The 22,403-nt window shown below is 51.6% G+C and overlaps 1 protein-coding gene across 4 annotated transcripts in view; it reads right to left on the reverse strand.

Annotated features, from left to right (window-relative positions):
• ZNF609 (zinc finger protein 609) overlaps positions 1-22,403 on the reverse strand; it is a 74,786-nt gene that overhangs the window by 18,879 nt on the left and 33,504 nt on the right. The gene's annotated exons all lie outside the window — the stretch shown is intronic.

Below are 22,403 nucleotides of genomic sequence, written 5' to 3' on the forward strand. Positions count from 1 at the left end.
GATCCAGCCAACAGCTGAGCCAACTGAGCACCAGCCATCACGCTCTCCTTGCGCATGGAAACCACATCTCACGGCCAGAGCCGGGCTTGGAAGGCCAACAAGCCAACACACCAAGTGAAACCATGGCCAAGTCACGCTGCCGCTGAGAAGCCAAGGTCCTTGGCCGCTCTGCCACACTAGCAGATTACAGCAGTGTTAGAAGAAGGATGGCTGACGGGCTGATTTTGCTGCTGGCCAAGGGAAGGGTAGGGTAGAGACCTTCCTGTCCTTCAGGGTTCATCAGCCAAGCCAGCTGCAGTCAGTCATCCCCTCACCTTGGCTCAGGAAGATTTGCAGCAGTTTTGGGGCTAGCTGTTCGTCCTCTGCTCAGATCTCCTCTCTTTATGGTTTATGATCTTTATAAGATACTGAGCAACCTCAAAACAGAAGCAGACTGAGAAAACTAATCAAATCATCAGTGAGCGCTGACCTGGGTTTCGGTCTCAAGCTGGGGAAGATCCCTCTAGAGCATCCAGCACTACACTGAGATATGTCCTTCTAAGTCTCTGCTGAGGAGAGATGATTATAACCCTGGAGAGGCCAAGCTTGCTGGTCACCAAGCAGGGACATGGACCCTAGCCCACAACCATGTTCAACCTCACTGCTGGCTCTCTTTGGCCAATATTGCTGACAGTCACCAAATAGTCAGACTTGCACCCTAAACTGGCATCCTGATCCTGACCAGCCACCAAAATAATCTGCTCGCTCTCTTGCTCACGCACCTCCATCCTTTAAGCAAAGTAAATAACCCCAGCAGAAGCTTGCACATCCAGCCTTGCATGCCCCACGCAGTACGGTGCCCACAACCACAGTGAGTGGCTGGAGCATCCCATCTGCCCGAGCAACTCGTGACCCCGCAAAGCCTCTCCACATCCTCAGTGACACAAACACCATTTTCAAGTGGAGAAGGTGCAGGAGGCAAATCTCTAGGCAGAGGAGCAAAGAGGAGGAGATCACATCCACCCAGCAGCTTCTGCCTGCTCCCACGGGGGTAGCTGCCAGCAGGGGACATGAACATGACCCTCGCAGAGAATTCAGAGATCTTCTGGCTCTGCCAGGGTGGATGGATTTGCTCTTCCAGCAGGAGAACACAAAGCACCTTCTGCCTGCATGCCTGTATCCCTCTCCTCATCCTCCTGCATCCATCCTGTCTCTGGGTGGCTCATCAGTGCGCATCCACTCCACTGAGTGTTAAAGATGGCCTGGAAGTGGCTGGTCCAGCAGTAGCTGGACTGCAAGGTCACCTCCACCGGCAGCACAGCTCTTGCTCCACGGCTCTTTTCCCCACACACCGCCTCTGACCTCCCACCGGCAGGACCAGCTATCCCCCAGGAGCCCATCCCCAGCTCTCCATTGCCACCCACCTCCGAGGTTGCCCCATGGCCAGTGCTCCAGCTGCATCCTGAGGGATTTGAGAAGGGTTTTTTCAGTGAAAAAAAACAAAACAAAACAAAACAAAAAAAAAACCCACAACCAACAAACAACAACAACAAAAAAAACCCACAAGCCTGCCAGAGAGGAGGGCTGCGCTCCTGCAGACAAATCACCCCCCAAAACACAGCAACCTCATCCTGCACGTCTCAGCAGATCCAGGGCAAGAAAGATGCTTGAAGGAAGCATGAGGCTCTTTAGAAGGGATTCAAGAAAACAAACCGCTCCCCAATGCCATGTTTTGCAAACCAAAAGCAAGTCTCCAGCAATGAAATAGCCAGAGAGGAACCAGGCAGGGCTGCCTGACTTTGGTGGGCAGCAGCAAAAGCCCAGGTGGTGATGGGGAGCACTCGCCCCCATTGCCCCAGGAGCAGCGGTTGCATACGTACACCGAGGACCTGTGGGTTTTGAAACGATTCAGCTTCCTTCCACTTTGCAACAGAAACCACAGCACAGCACAGGAGCGTTTAATTACAGTTCCAGCTCTGCTAATTATCGCCTGGTCACATTCGTAATCTGCATTACGCCACGGTGCATAATAAGCAGCTCACTGCGATCTCTCTAATAAGCGAGGTGGCTTGATGGGATTTCATATTTCACCCTGCACTGGAACAAACAGAGCCTCGTTTAGCAACTATGCGGAGATGAGGTGGCTCTCCTGCTCCCTCCCTGGAACCTCAAAAGCAAAATAAAAAGGCCCAGGGTGGCTCTCCAACGGTGAGGGCAGGAATGGAGCTGCCTCGCTGGTATACATCCAGAAAAAGCCGAAAGCCACGCCAGAGGAAGAGGCAGATGGATCAATCCCTGAATTCAGCCCCCCCCCCGGCATGTGTCTTATCTCCTGGTGCCACGGCTTTTCATCCTCCTGCTTTATCGAGCAAGGTCAGGAGATTCACCCGCTGGTAGCTGCAGGACAGCTGGGGGGAGCCAGGGCAGCTCTGCTGGCTGCTCTCAGCATCAGCAGGCATCCAGCTCCCTCCACTGGGCCAGAAGCCAAGGGAGATGCTGGCATCAGGACCACTGGGCAGCACTCATACCCTCGAGGAGCAGCTTTCACATCTCCTCCAGCTAGCGAGGATGGAGCTAGAGGAGATCTCCGGCTCCCCAAAGCAAGCCCTGCACCCTCCTGGCTTCCAGCTCTGATGCACACTCCCTCCCCACCCCGGGCAAATCACTTAACGCTTCTGGGCCCTAAATCCCCTTTGCAGAAGGAAAATTTATTTCTCTTTCCTTGCTGAGTAGGCTCTAAGATTAAATGCTGGTGAGTGCAAACATAGCCGCTATGCGCTTGCTGCTGGAGGGAGCTTATATGTTTCCAGCAGCCCCTGCACAAGAGTTAGACAGGGTGAAGCTTTCCAGTACCGGTGCTGGCCGTCCACGTCTGCCTGCCGCTGCCTCCCCTAATGAAACCCCTTTGTGTTTCTTGCGGAGGCTTTCCCATCACAAGGAATATGCTTTCACCATTGCCAAGGACAGAAGTGGAACGGAGCCAAGCCCAGACAGCGGCCAGCACAAGTGCTGCTCAAAGAAGAAAAAGCAAATCCACCGAGAGCCCAGGGCGATGGTGATGGCACCACGTGATGTCGGTCCTGGGGAAAGGGCTCTGGGTGGGTAATTAAAACCTACCCCTTGTCATTGCCCTTGCTCAAAGGTGGGACGGGGTCCCACATGCAGGCAAGTGCGGCAGTGAGTGCTGGCATGGGAAGATGCACGCAAAGCAGCTCCTGGCATCTTAGAGCTATGCCAATGCGACTTCTTTAACATCAGTCACCATTAAGGGGACTTCACAGGAGCAATTAGCTAATGGGAGAAAGAAAAGAGGGCACAACAAAAAAAACCCCACTGTACTAATTTTGATGCCAACCCCTAAACCAACCAGACCACCCACTCATATTTATGAGTATTTTGGTTTGCTCCCAATAATCAAAGTCAACCAGGCAAGAAAAGTGCATTTTTGAGCAATAAAAGCCAACAGGGATGCCAAAACCCCAGAGAAGAGCAACCAGCAGAGATATTTGTGGTGTATCTACAAGGACAGAAAGGGTGAGAACAACCACATGGTGTACGGCACCCACAGAGCTGCACCCCATTTGTCAGCGAGGACCTTGCAGTGGTCAGCATGAGACCACTGATGCATCTGAGACAGTGCTAGGCTTGCAGTGTATCCCCACGTTAACGAGCTACGCAGCACGGTGGTCTATTTTTCTCCTCTAGAAGGGTCCTTCAACTCCTGAAAACACAGATGGACAACAAAAGCCAAGCCTCATTACTGGTCACAAACTCAGGAGACAAAACATGGACCAAAACTGCTCCATCACAGAAGCATTGCTTGAGGCTGCAGACAACACTTCCCACGTCACTGCTCAGCGCAGCGCAACATTTGGGAGCTTTAACATTGTCACTCTTGTCCTGCTCGGTCACCACATCCCCAACAGCTTTGCTTTTTCAGAGTAGGACCTGGGAACATGAGCTTCTAACTCCTTGAAGAGAGATAACCAGGGAGCAGATCCATCCAGCTGATGAGCATCTTTAGTGGGCATCTCCAAACCTCAAAACCACAGCATCCAAGGTGCCTCTCCCCTACCGCCAGTGACCTCGTCAAGGATTTCAAAGAGGAACCAAAGTCTTCTCCAATCTGACCCCCAAAGCCGGGTATGCAGAGCCTGAAGACAAATCCCTTTGTTGGCACTGGTGCCTACCACACCTACAATTCAATCTTGAATCTACTTGCAAGCATTGCTCAGTAAGCTCCAACAGACTCGCCCAAAGCTCTCAGTCACGTCCCCCAGCAGCAACATCCCAACACACTGGAGGCACACAACCCCAGGCAGCGTGGAGGAGGCTCCAGAAGACCCCCTCCCCAAATAGCATGGGTGGCAATGAACCCTGACTGTTTGCTGGCTGGATTTGTCTGGACCCCAGCAAGAAAGTAGCCAACAAGAGCTTCCAACAAAACCCTGAGTGCAGGGAAATAATGGTGGCACAAGAGTCAGGTCCAAGGATGGAGCCGGGAGTGTGGTCTGGGGCACCGATCCTGAAACTGTTGCCCATTGCTCTTCCCTCTTGCTAGCTGGAGGTTGAGGTTGCTGACATAGAGATGTAAAAAAAGAAATCCATTTTAGAAGAAAGTTTCCCTTCCCTGGAACAATGCCAGCTTAAATAAACAAAGCCAGTTATTTCTACGGGAATGCACTCAGGGAGGACATTGGGTTTCTTAGTTGGCAAATCCAAGCCCACAGGACATCAGGGCAGCTGGTCCAAGAAAAAAGAAGGATCGTCATTTCCAACAGCCCCCTCTAGCAAGAAGCAGTAAATGCCACAAGGAAGGATTAATGCTTCTACATGCCACAGAGTGGAGCAGGCTTAGCATCCCACTCCCCAAATTTGCTCTGCAGAGAGGACAAGCAAGCGTGGGACCTCGTGGCCAGTGTCACCACCAGAAGAGCCAAGCAATTTGGACAGGAACTAAGGATTAAGGAGCCTCCTTGGATGATGCAGCTTGTCCTTGGGAGCCGGCAGGTAAAGCCAGCCCCAGGCTGCGTGGCAGGCTGGGAGGGAGATGGCCAGCGCACACCCAGATGGTCTGGACTGGCTCTGTCACCTAGGACTCTCACCTTCCCCCAAAACCAAACCAGGAAAGGCCAATTCCCCCTCACGCTCCTTGGTGGCTTGTCCCTGGTGTTCCTCACCATCAGCTCTCGCCCCTCCAGACACCTGCTTGAGGTTCATGGCATCTCCCAGCTGTGAGGCCGTTGACAGTACGATGTGACAGAAAGGCTCTGCCTACAAAAGGCTGCCTGTGTGTCCTCTCCTGGCCATGCCAAGCACCCATGTCCCAGCTCCGAGGTCCAGCTGTCCCCTGTGTGGGCTTTGCCTTCATCCATGCAACTCCCTTCCCAGGCCGGCAAGTCCCTGCAGAATGGCAGGAGGAGATGGTGGCCAAACAGCCAGCACAACACAGTACGCCGGCTAGGGTCAGCAGGTGCTTTTCAAACCCAGACTCGTCTTTGTCTGGGCATTTTGGGGAGGACCCAGCCAGGGAAGTCTGCCCTGGCCACGTGTGAGCACGCCACAAAAACCAAAGCTTGGATGAGGACTTCTGCATGAAGTTCATCGCCCCGCCACCAGCACCGCTGAAAACAGACCCAGTTGTGGTAACGGGTATATTGGGGACACTGGGAACACTGGAGGTACAACCTCCTACCAAACCAGCAATGAGGGACTGATCCAAACACTGCTCCCAGGTGATCCAGATAGTCATATGCATATCAACCCCAGCCACGCTGCTGAGAAATTCAAATATTACCCAGCACAACCTCTGATGAGCCACTTTCTCTCCCCAGGCCGCCACTCCCCGGCAGAGAGGGGAATAAAATCCCTGCTTGAACACAGCGAGTCTTAGATAATCGCTTGCAGCGTTTTGAGATCAAGAGGAGCCAGACGCTGCAGAGGCACAGTCTTGCATATTACCACATCTTCAATAAAGCCAGGAATAGTATCCAAGACAGACGTGCTGGCACCAAGTCACCTGCTCCAACCGCTTACAAGACTATCAGATCTGCTTTAGGAAGGGGAAAAAAAAAAAAATGTGTCTCCAGTAGGAGAGAGGTAGCAAAGAGCAGCGATGAAAGGGGACAGTTGAGATGAGTGAGACACATGGGAAAGAAGAAATCCAAGTGGGACCTCCGTGCATCGGTCCCACCAGTTGACTGAGGATGTGCTGTTGGGGTCTCAGTTCACCTACTACCAACATCCCACAGAGTAGCTGCACCAGGCTCACCTCCTTTATTGAATTAAAATGCGAAGTGGCTCAGTTGGTCGTGGAAAGGGAAAAATTCCATGCGGGAAAGCACTAGAGATGCAGCTGGGTCAAGGGAGGGCAGAGATGGTTGGAAACACAGAGCCCGATTGCAGACGGCTGCAAGCATCCTTCGCATTGACCACCTCAGCCTTCATCACCTTCTTCAGCACTGCTGCTGCCATGCAGAGGCTGCTCCTGGTCACCAGAGTCATCTTCACCTCCAGCAGTGCTCTCCAAGCAGGAAAGCTCTGATGATGGCAAGCACCTTCCCACTGGGAACTCAGGTCTCACATTAAGCACCACCATCCTGTGCCCACCTTCCAGTCAACATGGCCAACATCACTGATGCATGGTTGGCTTCTTACATTGCTGCTCTGCCTCCAGCATCCCCTGCACCACCAACACCAGCCATATGTCCTTCAAGCCAGGATGCTAAGTAGAAGAACCACCACGGGGTAGTCTTGCTTTTATTTATTTTCTTTCCCCCAAACCCAACAAAATAACCAGGCAACTCTACCCAAGCAGAAAAAGGGTCCTTCCCCGCCATGGGATACACAGCAGGCCACTTTCCTGGGGACCTTCTCAAACACCAGTGCAGCCCAGCTCTTCAGTGCCCCCCTTCAGAGACATACATACCATCTTTTTGCTTTCTGGGCTGGAGGCCATCATCTGTTCTGCAGGAACTGGCTCCCCAGCACGGTCCCAGCCCTGCACTCAACCTTCCTGCAGAAGACAGCTCTTCAAGTCCCTGAAACCCCCCCATCTCATTATGTCCATCTACACCAGGCTCCACTAGCTGCTGTTCCCCTCAACCAACCACCCCCACATTCATTTTCTGGTCTGTTCCCACTAAAAGGGAAGATTAAAAGCAAGAGGACCAAAGCCACAATGACAGCAAGGCAGATATTTTCTTCCTTGACCACGTGAAATTCACACCCAAATCCAAGCAGTACTCAAATGGCCACCGTTAATACTAGCACTCTTTGACCAGCACATTAGAACAGGCAAAGACCAACATAAAAGGTTTCGCGAGCACTTCGGTGCATCAGTCTCCTGGAAGGAGGATATGAATCTGGGAGGCCTTTCATGAACCACTTGCCATGGTGTGATGCAGCTCCAGCCTCCATTAAAAGCCCCCTGATAACCAGTGGCTACATAAAACCCGGCCAAAGGATATGGAGGTTGCAAACAGCCAAGCTAGAGACAACCCTAAAACCCAAATCCGCAAAGCAGGCAAGGAAAATCACAAGAAAAAGCAGCATCTTCATGGCAAGATGCTTTAACCCTGCCAAATCCCTGGCGGGCAATGAGACCTATGGGGTCTGTCTCATGCTACAGAGCGCCCTGGCCAGGATCCTGAGCACCAGGGCCACAGGTCCATCCAGGAACGACCCACCACCCAAGCAGCTCTAGGGACAAAGAGCACATTACAAGAGCTTGGCACCTCCATTTAGGTAGATCAACAAGTCAGTCGGTAAGTATGGGTAATCCTGTAACTCCCAGGAGGCTATAAAGAAAGCAGTTCATCTCTGTTTTTACGGAGAAGGATATTATGCTTGAACTGGAGTTCCTACTGCCACCATCACCATGCCAGGTACACACCAGCACAAGCCCTAGACAGCAGGTTGCCACCACAGTTAGAAGTCTCCATGCAAACACCCTGGGCCAGGTCCTTCTCAGAGGATACCCGACTCCTCCACCACCTTCAAAGAGGTACTCCCGATTTGCTGTGCACTATAAAAGAGACTGAAAACAGGCCCTCTGGAGATGACGAGAACCCAAACATTACCAATAAAACTTGACCAGGATTAGCAACCAAGGACCACATGCCCAGGCAGACACGTGGTAGGTCAGGGCTGAGCGCGAAAAGCTGGCACAGCAGCTCAGATGTCAGTTAGGAAATGACACAGCTCCACCTGCCTGGTTCACTCTTTTCTTCATTTTTTTCCCACAATTTTTTCTCCACCTCAGTCTTGCAAGTCTAAATCTCCAACACTCAGATGCTGTGGCTGCTGGGCCCCCAGCAACTTGCGTCAGGGCACGGCCACGCAAGTACACACACTGGTGTGCAAACTTGGTGCATTAATAAAGAAATCATTTAACTAATTAATGGTGCCCACTCAGACAAAATGTCTTGCGCAAAGTTCTTATCTTTGGAAAGCTGCAGTATGTACAAGTCAACCAGAGGAGAGACAGCTCAGGATTTACTAACAATTTTGGTATAAAACTGAACTCTAGTAAATTTAGAGGGGAGGAGGCGGATCAAAGACTTGCAGCAAAAATGAGCCAGGCTCTGACCTGCCTCATCTAGGAGGGGTTTCTCTGCTTGCTGGGCGCACAGTCTAGTGACCACCTTTCTCCCCATCAAACCCAGTATCCAGAGCAACTGCATTGCTAGCACCCCTTCCCAGGTGAGAAGGGACAAAGCCCAGCCCACAAGCCACCGCAACCAGTCTGCCGTTGCTGCCAAGCCAAAGGACCCATGATGGACAACACAACTGCATGCACAGATGCAGTTTTATCACACCACTAAGAAACCAACTTTTACATCTGGTAAAGCACAAAGGATGATGTGAAAAAAGGCCCCTGTGTTTTCAGAGAAGAGCCTAGAAAGAACAGACGGGGTGTGAGGTGAAAGACGGGCTTGACTTGCAGGTGTTTTCATCAACCAAGCTGTAAATGTGGCATGGGGGCAGCTGTACCTTCCACAACAGCTAGAACTACAGCATTGGCTTGCATCTTCCAACATCCAAGGGATACAAATGGGTCCAAAAGCAAGTGTCAGTCACACTTGGAGTCACCATGCAACAGGTGGAGATACAGAGTTACAGTCAGTCACGCATTACCCTAAAGTGGTCCTTCTAATGATCTAGAAGGGGCTCATCTCCAAGATGCCATCTTAGCATCACTGAATGATTTTGGTTGGCAAGGACCTTCAAAGATCATCTAGTCATCTAATCCAACCCCACTGCTGTGGGCAGGAACATCTTCCACTTGATCAGATTGCTCAAAGCTCCATCCAACCTCACCTTGAACACTTCCAATCATGGGGCATCCACAACTTCTCTGGACAACCCCCTTCCTGTGTCTCACCACTCTCATCGTAAAACATTTCTTCCTTATGTTCAACCTAAATCTATCCTCTTGGTCTTGGTCCATGCAACATGACCTAGAGGGTCTAAGCACATGAGCTCTAAGCACAGAGGTGGCACAGAGGCACAAAGTGGTGTCACCAAGCTGGCATGGCTACGCTTGTCCTATCTTCCATAGCCACCGGGAAACCAGGTACTAATGTGGTGAGACCAGCTTGCAAAAGAGACCTGGAGGCAGAGCCAGGAGCAGCAAACAGTGCTTTGCTCAGCCATGTCTACACCAAACCATCCTCACCTTTCTCAACCCCAATTCAGTTCGGACACGGAGAAGAGGGAATTTAATAGTTTACCCCCAATGGCTTTTCTCAGGAGAGCACAATGGTGCTCGGCTCTGGATATCTCATGACTGAAAAGGATATTGATAAATTGGAGGAAGTTCAGAGAAGAGGAACAAAAATAACAAGGCAGCTGAAGGGATTGGTTTGGAAGAGGAGATTAAAAGAGCTAAATATGGAAACTTGGTTCAGCGGCAGCTACGTGGGGACACAGTCGTAATCTACAAATGCATGGGGGATGAAAACACCAAAAGGAGAGAGGAATTACACAGGGTGATGCAGAGGGACACAGCAAGGAAAACTGGGATGAATCAAGGGTGGGAACATATAAGAAAGATGTTGGCCACAGCTTCCCGGCAGTGAAATTTTTCCTAAGCACACCAATATTTTCCAAGTGAGAAAATCCTTCATCCTTCCCCTGCTCTCCTCCTTCCCCTCTCCCCACATCCCTCCATCAGTACTACAAGGCACCCACATCACTCCCCATGGCACCCCCTCAGCACCCAAGTGCTGCTGACACCCCAGATCCTCCCCATGCCAGGCTCTGAATCACCAACAGCCACATTCACAGCACTCCCGATACATGGCAGCAGTCCTCATCCTTCCATAGAGAGCCAACATCCAGCAGTTTTGGACTTGCCCAAGTTCAGACAAGGCAACAGCAAATCTCAGGCTTGCCAAATTTTGGCACAGTTATCTTCTCCTGAGGCTCTTCCACATTGCAACCACGATAACAAGCATCACTGTGATGAGAGAGCAGCTTCAGCACATTCGTCCACCTCTGTGGCTGGACCAGGAGGTCCATGCCCAAGGTGTTAAGAAAAAAAAAAAATCCTTCTCTCATCTGTGTGCATAGCTGCACACAGCTATGGATTTGGGGGAAAAGAAGCAAATCCATTCATTGGGCACTGCATTTGGAGACTTGCTGGCATGCTGCACACATGCCGCAAAAGCAGGAGCATTTTACACGCGCATCGTAGCCGAGTATTCACAGCTCCTGGAGAGGCTCAATTCCCGGGCGAGACATGTATTTCAGATGCGATAAGCAGCAAAGTCTAGGAGGAGTTTCACATCTATTTATCCCTCAGGCAAGAGCAGACATCTTCCTTCCATCTATTTAATATTAAAGACCTATTTTGGTATGATTTTCACATCCCAGCCCTTGCAGGCTGCACATTTAGGAAGCTGCCTGCTTGGCTCTCATCTCCTCTTCTTTGTAGGTTTTGCTCAAGTTGCCAGGAGAGATCCTGGTGGTTTCCAAACGCAAAGCCAGCTCTGTCCAATGGCCTGATGGGGAGATTACAGGAGGGGAGCGAGCAAGAAATAAGCCCAATCACATGATTTATGAGGATGTGGGCAAGCAAGAGGAGAGTGTCACCGTGTGTCCCCCATACAAGGTGGCCACAGAGTAGGGACAAGCACGGTACTGCTCTTTGGGGGCTCCAATCCGGAGGAGCAGCTCCCAGCATCACTTGTTGAGTGCATGCCCCTGTGTGCCCCTGGCACACAAAATGGAAACCTCACACTAAGACGGGGGATGACAAACATCTTCACTTTTTGTACTGGGTCCCACAAATCCTGTGTCTCCCTCCACTCCCCAAATCCCAGCTTTCCAGCAAATATTTTCAAACATGCTATTTTTAAAGCAGCACGAGCTACTACTGCTATTCTGACTGATACACACTGTGCTCTCCCCAGTCCCCCCAGCAATGGCTTGCACCCATGTCCCTCAGCTCCCGCTGGGAACATGCGGGTATTGGTGCCTGCAGGATGCAACAATTTTGACAGAAAGTTTTTCAAGCCAATTCCCAAGGTTTTTTTAATTATTGAAATCAAACCGCTGTCTCTCTAACTCCCAAGCAGAATGGTGCCCAGTCGCACCCACCAACCCCAAAGCAGCACAACACACGCTTGCATTGCCATGAAATCTCTACCAATGAGTCACAAGAGGAGGAAGAACAAACTTTGCACATGAATCAGCAGACTCCCATCACCTACCATCACTCTGGATTTTAATTCCAGCCTCAGAGGTGAAAAACAGCTCTCCTTTCTTCAGCTCAAATAACTCTCGGTGCCTCTGGTCTGATCAAAAGCATTTGTCAGGAGGCGGGTGAACCGAGCCAGGCTCTGCACCAGGAGCATGGGCTTCGCCACGCTGGGGGGAACATCCCACCCCGAGCCAGGCTTTGCTGATGAACCCTCCAGCAGTACAAGTCTGGTTTGTACCTACCGGCTCAATAACCACAGCTTCGCTCGGAGCTGCAGCATTCAATGCTGCCCACCTGTAACACCCCAAGCATGACGGTGTTGAGCGAGGCACCTCGCTCTCATCAACCTCCCCATGCAGCACAAGTCAAGCCCCAGGCACTCATTCTGGGTCTGGTTTCTCCTGCACTGCCCTTGCCAAAAAAGCACCCTTGCATCAACTGCGGTGCCTTACAAATCCCACACTGCCAGTGCTACCACGAGCCAGTGCTCCAGATGCTGGACGCAGCTGGGCTGCGATGCCTGAAGGTCTCACCCAGCGGGTTTTATGCTGACAACCGACAGCCGATGGTGGTCAAGCAGCATGACTGCAGAGGATCAATCGCTCACGGGGAAGCTGAGCAGCCAGGCAGGAGACGAGCTAGAGCTGAGCCAGACCATAATTCGTCACCTGCAGGGTACCTACCAGCCAGAGAGCAGAGGAGCCAGGCAGGGCGCTTTCAGCACATCTGAGGGAGCAGAGTTTCGCAATTCACATCACAGGAGTATGCTGCCTGCAGCCATGCTCCTCGAGAGCACTCAATGTAAAAATAGAAAAATATCTTCAAGTGGCTGCTTCATCGGCTCCTCTGGACCGTAGCGAGGGGAAGAGCTTGTATCTGAAATCCAAATAAGTCCCCACCAAAGGGGGATGCTGACATGACCCACAGCTGAAGCTTTCTTCCAGCCCAATTAAGCTCCAGGAAGGAGCAAAAACAAGATGCCAGGGCTGGCAGGCACACGGGTCAGGGCAGCAGCAGAGCTGAAAGCCAGCCAAGGTTATATTCAGCCAACATGCTGGATTTTTAGCTAGCATCCCTAAAATAAAGCAAAGACGCTGCTAGAGATAGACCCATCATAAGCAATCCCAGATCTTTACCTATTTTATTCCCCGCACCGTTGAAATTTAATTGATTCTTCAAATTAACAGCCAGCTAAGGCAGAACAATCCTAACGTCATGAAAAAGAGCAGAATAATAATAAATATGGGCATTTTAGCACCAAGGACGCCATGCTGGAGGCACCTTGTCACGTATTGGGCTTTGCTGGCCACTGCAGCCCCAAGCTCAGACACGTGTCATTAAAAATCAACCGTTCCCCTGGGGCCGAGAGGAATCACTGCGCTCTCAGCTGAAACAGGCAACCCGTGGAGGAGAACACAAGTCCTGTTTGGAAAGATGTGATGGAGTCGTACACCAGAGCCTGGAGGGTTTTTATGCCCAGCAAGGGGGGTATAAATAGACGGAGCCCTTGGCAGGAACGGGAAGCACTGACACTGCACCCCAAGCACCCCAGTTGGCCCGGGAAAGCAGCTGTGGGCTCAGTGAGGGAAGCCCACTGCAGCTGCTGAGCACCCCAATGCCTGCACACGGAGGCTTCCAGTTGTGGAGAGCTCTTCCAAGGCAAAAAAAGTCAAGAAGGAGAAAGCATTGGGGTTAATTACCTGCTGGCTGCATGTTTCCACCTTCTCCATCCTCCCCTCCTGCCTTGATGAGAGGTGGAAAGGGATCGGGGAGCCCTTATCTGCTCCCCAGGGCTTTCCACACCCAACAGTTGGCTTCGAGGGACGATTAAAAAGTTGTCTTGCCCAAGAAATGCTGAGGGTTCAGAGCTGGACTCCACCGAGGGTTCGGAGCTAGCCTGGAGGCCACAGATGGGCATCACATGCTACTCAAGTCAACCTTCTGGTCGCTTCTGTAAAAAGGATGCCCTTACCATATAGGGACCCTGCTACCCTACAGCACCACATTACCAGGCTCCTTGGGAAACCAGTCCCACAGTGTTTCTTGGCCTTTGATTCCTAATTAGGGATTTTTTTTTTTTCAAGTCCAGGTTCTTGGGGAGGAAAAAACCCCAAAAATACAAAACCAAGGCAGTGGGACAAGGCAGGATACCAGAGTTCCTCCCAAGAATGTCACTGTCACATGCCTGTCCTGGATCAGTGGCGTGACCCAATGGCACCTTGTAAGAGAGGATTCCCCATTATCAATGGGATAGTCTTCCAGAGCCTACACTGGAAGCTACAGGACTACCACAATGGTTGGCCAACAGCTTTAGGTATCTCTATTTCAGTCTGAAGAAGCAGAAATGCATTTCTGCCTGGAATAAACCCATCTGACCTTTTATCACACCATCTCACTTGAAAACACGGAGGCGGCATGTCTGTACACACTCATCTACTCTTGCCTTGTACCTGATAGAAAAGAAAAACAGCTTTTTATTGACAATAATCATACGAGACATCGTTTGGACTGAGGGAGAAGGTCCCCAATGTGCCAACCAGCAGCTCCAGGATGCCAGGGCATGCTAATGGGTTGCTTGTCTGCAGATGGCAGGGCTGCCCCAGGTCCGGGCTATGAAGTAGGGCACTGGCCGGGAAGCAGCAGGGCTTTGCACAACTGTAGAACACCCTGGGAGCAGGCAGGAAGGTACACACGAAGGCAAGAGGCGGATGGATGGACAGCGGTTTGGGGCAACTCCCATGCTTAGAGTTGTGTCGGCAGCAAAAGTCCTCCTTGCCCTTACCACCCATCGCTTTGGGTCTCATCCAACACCTGATGGTGGTTTTCGTCAAGCAGAGGCAGAAGGTGGCGCCCCGGCACCTGTCTGAACATCGCCAAGCTCCTCTCCGCAGCAGATGCCACAGCCACATCCCCTAAACAGTATCGTGTAGCTCACACAGGGACAATCAAGGGGCTCCACAAAGACATCCAACACAACGCAGCCCAGCGGCACAGCCCAAGTCCTTGGCCGGCACAACCCACTCCCACCATGAAAGCAGAAGCACAGGGGCAAAGAAAGAGTTAAGAAGCAAAGCACAGCATTTCGGAGAGGCCATGATGCCCCAGACTCAAAGCCAGGGAGGCCTCTGCTCAAGGGTTCAAATGTGCATGGCAGCAGAGGCTGCCAGAAAAGGAGAGGGGCACGGCCGATATGCCAGATCCAAGAGATGCTTCTTGACCACGGAGACTGAAGACAAAATGCTGGCGTTTGAATGCCAGTGCCTCGGAGAAGAAAGTTGACAAATGCAGGGATGGAAAGCCTTAGCAAAGCTGCATGGGGACTAGGAAAGGACCAGGGGCCGGGAGGGATTCAACAGGATTAAAGAGTTAAAACTTGGTAAAAAGCCAAGAAATTACTCCCTTCACATGGAGGAACACCACCACAGACACAATGGAGAAAGGGATCTGAAAAATGTCCCTGAACAAGGTAACAGTAACAGGGGAACGCAAATAAGGATGCAAAAAGCCAAAGCAGCACACCAAAGCCAACGGGCAGCTCAGGAGGAGCAACACCAACTTCCAGAAGGAGCAAGTGAAGAGACCAGAAGACACACAAGGTTTCAGAGACAGAAAGGAGGGCGCCCAGTTGGAGTCACGCCAGGGGACACTGCCTTGGACAGAGCTACGCAAGCAGGGAGAGGTGTGAGATGCAGACCAGTAGAGGGGAAAAGCGTTTCTCCATTATATTAGCAATCTCCCTTCCCACCTAGAGCAGAGCAAAATGTCTTCTGTACCCTCTCTGGCCTCCATGCCAGCAGCCTCTGCAGCTGCCATCCTCGGAGATTACTGAGCCAGGGTCCTGTTCCTTTAGCTGAACATCTCCTGTGGTCCATGGCTGTCACTCTTCTTCCCTTGAAAGCCAAGAGACTGACTCATCAGTCATCCAGCTTTAGCTGCTGCACAAACGATCCCCAGCCCCTCAAAATGTCCTACCCATCAGCCATCACAGCCTCAGCCTGGCAGCTGTGAGACGCCCCAGAGTAGAGGCAAGAGGAAGAGTGTGGCCAGCCCTGGCTCTGCCAGCGAGGCACTGACCCACGCAAACCTCATGCACGTGTTAACCAAAGGCTGCTCTGGAGCTGGAAACACGAGGCTTGGATGAGCACCTACTTCTGCTGCCTTGGGAGTGTTTCTACCAGCCATCACAGCACAAGCAGCTGCATCCCACCCTTCTACTAAAACTCACTCTGACTGACCACTCGCCTACCCTCCTCCACGAGTCCTGCCTTGGCCCATCCAATGCTACTGCTTTCCAGTCCGGATACAGTCACGATAGGACAACCAGTGCTACAGTTCTCCCAGGGGCCAAGCCCAGCACAGGATTTAGGCTCCAGCATTTTTATGACCATACCAAAGCTGCAGGAGCACATGCACCACAGTTGGAGAGCAGGAGGATGCTCTGGAGCATGGAAACCACACAAAGAAACCAAAGGGGTGGGCTCCTCACCTTCTGGTTCCCCCAGATACGTCTTCCCCAGCCTTGGAGGCTTTGCCCAAAGCCTTGGAGGCTTTGCTCAGCACTTCATCAGGCTGACACATATAACATCACACTTGCAAACCAAACCCTGGTCCCCAAGCAAAGGAAAATACACATCTTCCGTTAAACATCAGCTGCGAGAAGCCAGCCAGCCCCTGCTCCAGTTTGTTTGCGTCCTCAGCAGCAGCAAGAGTCAGCCAGCCACCTTCTCAGGCCAGGAGAGACATCCCTGCTCCAGCCCCAGCTCTGCCACTTCTGCCACTTCCCCGGCTCTGAGAGGACAGTGCGGCCGCTGTCCAACACTGCAAGCAGGAGCCAGCCAACATGGGGACTTGAGCTGCTTTCCTGAGCCAGCAGCTTCCACCTCCTCGCACGCAGGCTGAGGAAGACCCCGGTGGAGGGAGGCGAGCACAGAGACTGCAGACACATCTTGTTTTAATTGCATCAGCAATCACTAAGCAATCAATGGCAGGGAGGAGGAGAAACAGGGCACCAGGAGAGAGAAAGGGACACAGCCAGAGAGGGGACACAATTTACTCTTTCCCTAAGGAGAGGGGCACTATTTACAGCTGCAGCAGCCTCACCTGCTGCATCCCACTCCCAGAGCACCTCTTGAGCTGTACCCAGACCACTAACGAAGCTTTCTTTGTGCTTTAAGTCCCAAAGACCTTTTCCTGAAGTCATGTCTTAGCCCCAAACGGAGGACTCTGACCCTCCCATATGTGCAAACCCTCCCGCATGCTTCCCAAGAGCCACAAGCCATCACAAAACCCCGGGTCAGGCAAATACCACCACCAAGGGTGAGCAGGGACTGGAGATGGAGCCTCCCACCACCATGCTGGGGCTCTGGTCTACAAAGGCACTGCAGCTCCCACCCAAAACACTGCCCAGTCCCCATTGTCACCCCCTGCCTGTCCCACTGACCGCAGCAAGCAGGAGAGTGAAGCTCGTCCCTGGGAGACGTCAACCTTCAAAGCCTCCATGGCTTGATCTAGAGATCGCAGCTCCCCAAACGCAGCCTGGAAAGCGGAGGTGCTGGGATGCCAGAAAAGCATCATCGCCAAAAAGCAGTAAACCAAGTGCCAGGATCTGTGACCAGCTTTTCTGCATCTTTAGCCACGAGGAGCAGATGCTTAAGGAAAAGCCTGAATACAGCAGCACCAACAGCTGGAGCAAAAACCTTCAAGGAAGGGGAAATTGAGCAGGAGCTGCTGGTCTGATCCCCGGCTTGAAAAGCCAGCCCTGAAAGGAAGGCAGATAAACAAGGAAAGCATCCGTGGGAATCGTCCAGCAACCAGTTTGCAGCCTTCTCACCTAACCCTCCTCTTCATCTTGTCTGGCAGCCCAGCCCGGTGATGTTCCCTGCTCCAGGATGGCAAAGTCAGGCAGCAGTGGTCTCCCCGTGCTCAGCCAAGCACAGGCAGGCTGGCAGCTCCACTTGCCTCTGCTCCTGCTGTTGAAATAAAGCGCTACAGCAATTTTTTGCTCTGTTTAGCGAGTGCCAGGAACTGCCAGCACTCGCAAAGCTCAGGGCCTGACCGTGCTCCCACTGAGCAATTCCCACTGCAGTTCATCCAGTAACAGAAAATGGCTTTTGGCCCATTAACTAGCCTGTGCCGAGATCAGGGGATTCATCCCCCCTGCTCCCTACAATAGACAGGACAGCCTGAGACACCCCAAAATTCAGCTCCAGTAACCCATCAAGCATGGAGCCAAGCGGAGTCCTTGGCCATATCCCAAGCCCTCCCCTGCTTGTTAGCAAACCTGCTGGTGGCTGCAAAAATCCAATGAGCTGGGCTCCGAATTCAGGTATGCTTGGAGGAAAGGCACAAGGTGCTCTGTGTTGCAAAGCCACCGGTTCAAGCAGGGAGCTGGCAGGAAAGGCTCAGCTGGCAGCAGAGGCTTCTCTCCAAGGATACCCATGGGAACAGCCCGCTTGGTACCCCCAAAGGAGACGCCATAACATTTCACTCCATTGATTTCACTGTTTCTAGAAAAAGGATCAGACACACAGACCCCATTTCCAGCACGCGGTTGCTCCTGGTTCGGTTCGTGACCGATCGTGGCAGGTCAGTGGGGAGCTGATGTAGTTCAAACCCTACAAGCTGGAAACCTGATGCACCCCAAGGCTGAGCACTGGCCAACTGCTCAAAATCCAAGCTTTGCTACAGCAAAACCATCCTTCACCCAGCAATCCTTGGCTTTTAAAGATTTAGGCTGTCAGTTGGGGTTGGGTGGCACTCCCGGTGTCTTTAAGGAGATGTTCTCCATGTCACAAGGAGCACAGGCAGAGGGGTGAGCCATGCCTCCAGCCTGCAGTTTATTCGAGATACTTTCTCTGCTCTTCCCTTGAGAAACCACATTAAAAGAGGAGAAGGGACTGGAAGGGAAGCCTGTCCTGCCTCCTCGCCCTGGGCAGACTCTGATCGCAAGTAGCATGCTCGCCCAGCAGCGAGGAGCAATCAGGTAGGTTCGTGGTGGATACTGAATTTGCCAAGAAGCAGGAGAGAGGTGCAAAGCACCGGCAGCAGCAGGCAGCAATTTATAAAGCTGACGTGCCTTTCCAGGTCACATATCGATAGGAGCCTCACCTCCTCCGCGGGCGGGGAGCCAGGCCGATTATCTGTCATATGCCGCAAGATGCAGTGCCAACAGCCAAGCAGAGATCACCCAGCTTGTTTGCTAAAAAAAAAAAAAAAAACACCAAAAAAAAAAACCCAAACAAAAAAAACCCCACAAACAAACAAACAAACAAAAAAACCCTACCACCACACCAAAAAAACAACCAACACACACGCAGATGCAGACAACTGGCTTTCGTTCAAGCCCGGGCTTGCCAGTGGTAGGTAAGCAAGCACATCAGCCTTCGCGAAAGCATGTAACGCCTGGAGGCTGATCCTCCCTTGAGGTCCTGGAAAGAGTGACGGCAACCAGCAGGCAGGAGCATTGCTTATGGGAGCAGCTCTGCAGCTGCCTGACACCTGCCCATAGGTGTTCTCTTACCTCGACTCACCCCAAATTTGGCCCCGGGGTTTTCACAGCATACAGGCTTCGGGGGCAGAGCTCTGTAAATCCCGCAGCTGGTGCGACGCTGCCTAAACACAGAGCTAAGCGGTCCCTTTTCCTGCACTACCAGGCAAGGAGCAAGCAGCAAAACAGCCTGTGCAAAGAGACGGCGTTCACAGGTCCACTGTCACAAGCCACAATTAGTGACTTTCACAGTCGCAATTAGTCTGTGCTAACAAGCACACTGTTGTTTTTTTTTTTAAGAAATCAATTTTAAGAAATCAATTTTTCAGAAATTCAAATTTAATACAGTGTTTCCTCCAAACCCTGGTCTGCCAGACCAGAGGAATAAGCTGAGAACTACCTGCACCTGAGTCAGCTGAGAGTCACTGAGCCAAACCATCACAGCTTCAAGGACAGAAGTTTCTAGAGCTGCCGGCTGCCAATGTGGTACTAACCTTTTTTTCTTTCCTTCTGTTTTACCGAGTGATCCCCAGACGCAGCCACTCTGTGGCAAGATGCCATTCGATATTCCTCAGGGAGTCTTGGAGCCTTTCCTCCCCCCGGGATCAAAAGTGGGAAAAAGTTTGCGGTGCTTGTTTGACAGCCCTGGAGAGCAAGCGCAATGCAAATCCCATCACTTCCAAAGCATGTTCCATCCAGTTTTAAGAGAGAAACCAAATTACATGGGAGAGAAACTCAGGACACACAGGTTGAGAATTTGAGAAGCACTCGCTGATTTTTTTGTTCCCTTTGGTTCTGCCAAATGCCTTAGAGGATGCCGATTTTCCGAGGAGGGGATATTCAGAGATCCTCCAAAAGAAGATGTGCAACAACTGAAGCACCTAACCTAATCACTGATGAAAATATGACCCAAAACAACAATACAACCTTGTGTTTTGAAGGAATAAACAAACCTGGCAGAGCCAAATTGTCAATGCACCACCATCATCACTCAGAGTGAAACAGCTACGCAAAGATTTGAGGGTTCGGGTACAGAGAGGTGAGCATGCCTATGGAAAAAGCTTTATTCTAGATTTCTAGCCCATTTGGGCTCCACCAGCTGCATGTCCAGCCCACACAGGCCAGAATCAAGGCCAACACATGCTGCCCTGCAGGACAGGAGGCTCCTCAGACAGGTAAGACCTCAGCTCCATTGAATCTAAGCAACAAATCTTCACCCGCGACTTCCAACAACATAACATGCTGGGAACCTGTCATTAGGTAATTAAGAACCTGAATATTTTTACACCTAGGATATATCACTGCAGGCCACACACAAGCGAGCCACTCATTGCTCCACAGCAATGGTGGGGGGAGCCTCCAGTGCCAGCCAAAAACAGGACCAGGAGCTGATGATCTAGGAACAAAAATAAAACCTTGGGGTTGTGAGCCAGGCTCCGTCCCAGCCGAGCTTGCGTGCTAGAAGTTTAAGAAGGGGGTTGTTTGCTGACAGCTTAAAAGATTTAAGGGAAGGATTAACCATGGCTTTGCTGATGAGGGAACCAGTGGCAAACTCGGAGCAATCCCATGAGGATATGGAGAAGCTGGAAGAGGACAGCAAAAGCGGGGACAAGCCTACAACAGCAAAAACAACAGGGGCAGTTTGCTTTGCATAGGGAACTCAACCAGGAGCTGCTCTTCCAGGCATTAACAACCTTCGTTTTTTGTCCACCAAATACGGTGGACAGCTCTGGAGTCCCACCTTCATGGGAAAGCACTGGATCATCTGGGGAACCAGAGGTGCCCACATGCTGTACAAGTGAGAACATCACAGCCCTCAGTCATGAGTAAAGGTGCCCAAAAAGAAGAGCGTGCAGAAGGCCTGGAGGAGGAGGATGTGGCGGTGGGAGTCCTGGTCTGAAGGTGGGGTAGGAGGGAAATCCTGCTACTGAGCAGCAGGCAAAGAACCACAGATCAGCAGCACTGGCTGATCCAGGAAAGCTTCACATTTGTTGCCTAAGAGCTCCACAAAGTGTTTACAGCCAAATCAGGCTTACGTCCAGGTGGACATAATAGATAAAAAGCAGGAGGCAGCAGATCTCCTGCTCCAGCTCAGCTACACGCAGAGGAACATGCAGCTGGAGGGGTTCATTCCAGCAAGCACAGGATGCTGGTCACCAGGAACATATGTAGACAGATCAATGGACTTGTCTGGCAAGCTGGAGCCCAGCAACAAGGGTATGCTCCTGCTGGGAGCAGCTAATCTACCCGCTCAACCCACTCCAGCTGCTAGGCAAACGAGCACGGTCCCCTTAAGAGAAAGCACAATCAGCACAGATTTAGCTGGAAGAGGGTGGGGATATCGCTGAGCTCCAAGCCATGGTCTGAACCTTATCTGCTGCTTTAATACCTATCAAGTGTTGATATAGATTAAAGGATTAGTCAGGATTACTGAAGGCAACCCCCTTCACCCCAGGCAGCGAGGATAGGCACAGGTGCGGTGCAGCTCCAGCATTCCCCTCTTGCGCCCACAGCCCTTTGTGCTGCACCCTTGGGAGAGGAGGAGCCTACCAAAAGCATGGTCAGGAGGCTCTTCATGAGTGATGGCAGCCTTAAAAAGTCAACTCATCCACAGGGGAGCGAGACTGGACTCTCCAGGAAGAAAACGAAGCCTAACCAGCCAGAATCCCAGCAGGAGTCAAGTTTGCTGTCCCTATGGTTGCCTACCAACACAGGCCACGTTCAGCAAGTCTTCATGGACCAGCACCACCACCAGAAGAAACCATCCCACCATGCTCCAACCATGGCCACCCATTCCTACCCTGGTCCAAAGCCTTCTTTTACCAACACAAGTATTTGTGCAGCATTGGGAAACCGCCTGCTTAAAACCTGCTTTTGATGTTGCTCAGCATAGCTTTTAATTGGATCATTTCCCTGACCCGGTTCCCCACATGGTTGCACAAAGCCTTGAGCATCACTGTGGGAAGAGGTGGCCAGGAACAGGCAGGACACTTCCTGGTGTAGCAGCAAAGCTCCAATGATCACGCAAGTAGGCAGCAAAGTTCCTGTGCCCAAGCCCAGGCTGAACATGAACTTTGTGAGATTTCCCATCTTCCAAGAGATCATAACCAAATATCTGCTGTGTCCAGAGAACTGTCTCCTGAAATCTGGCGGGGCTGAAAGCAGTTGAGGACAACAGGCAAGACTGGAGATCCCAAAGCAGAACAATACCCCAAACTCTGCCTCCCATCC

This window comes from Mycteria americana, chromosome 6 (genome assembly GCF_035582795.1).
Source record: "Mycteria americana isolate JAX WOST 10 ecotype Jacksonville Zoo and Gardens chromosome 6, USCA_MyAme_1.0, whole genome shotgun sequence".
In the NCBI taxonomy this organism is placed as follows: domain Eukaryota; kingdom Metazoa; phylum Chordata; class Aves; order Ciconiiformes; family Ciconiidae; genus Mycteria; species Mycteria americana.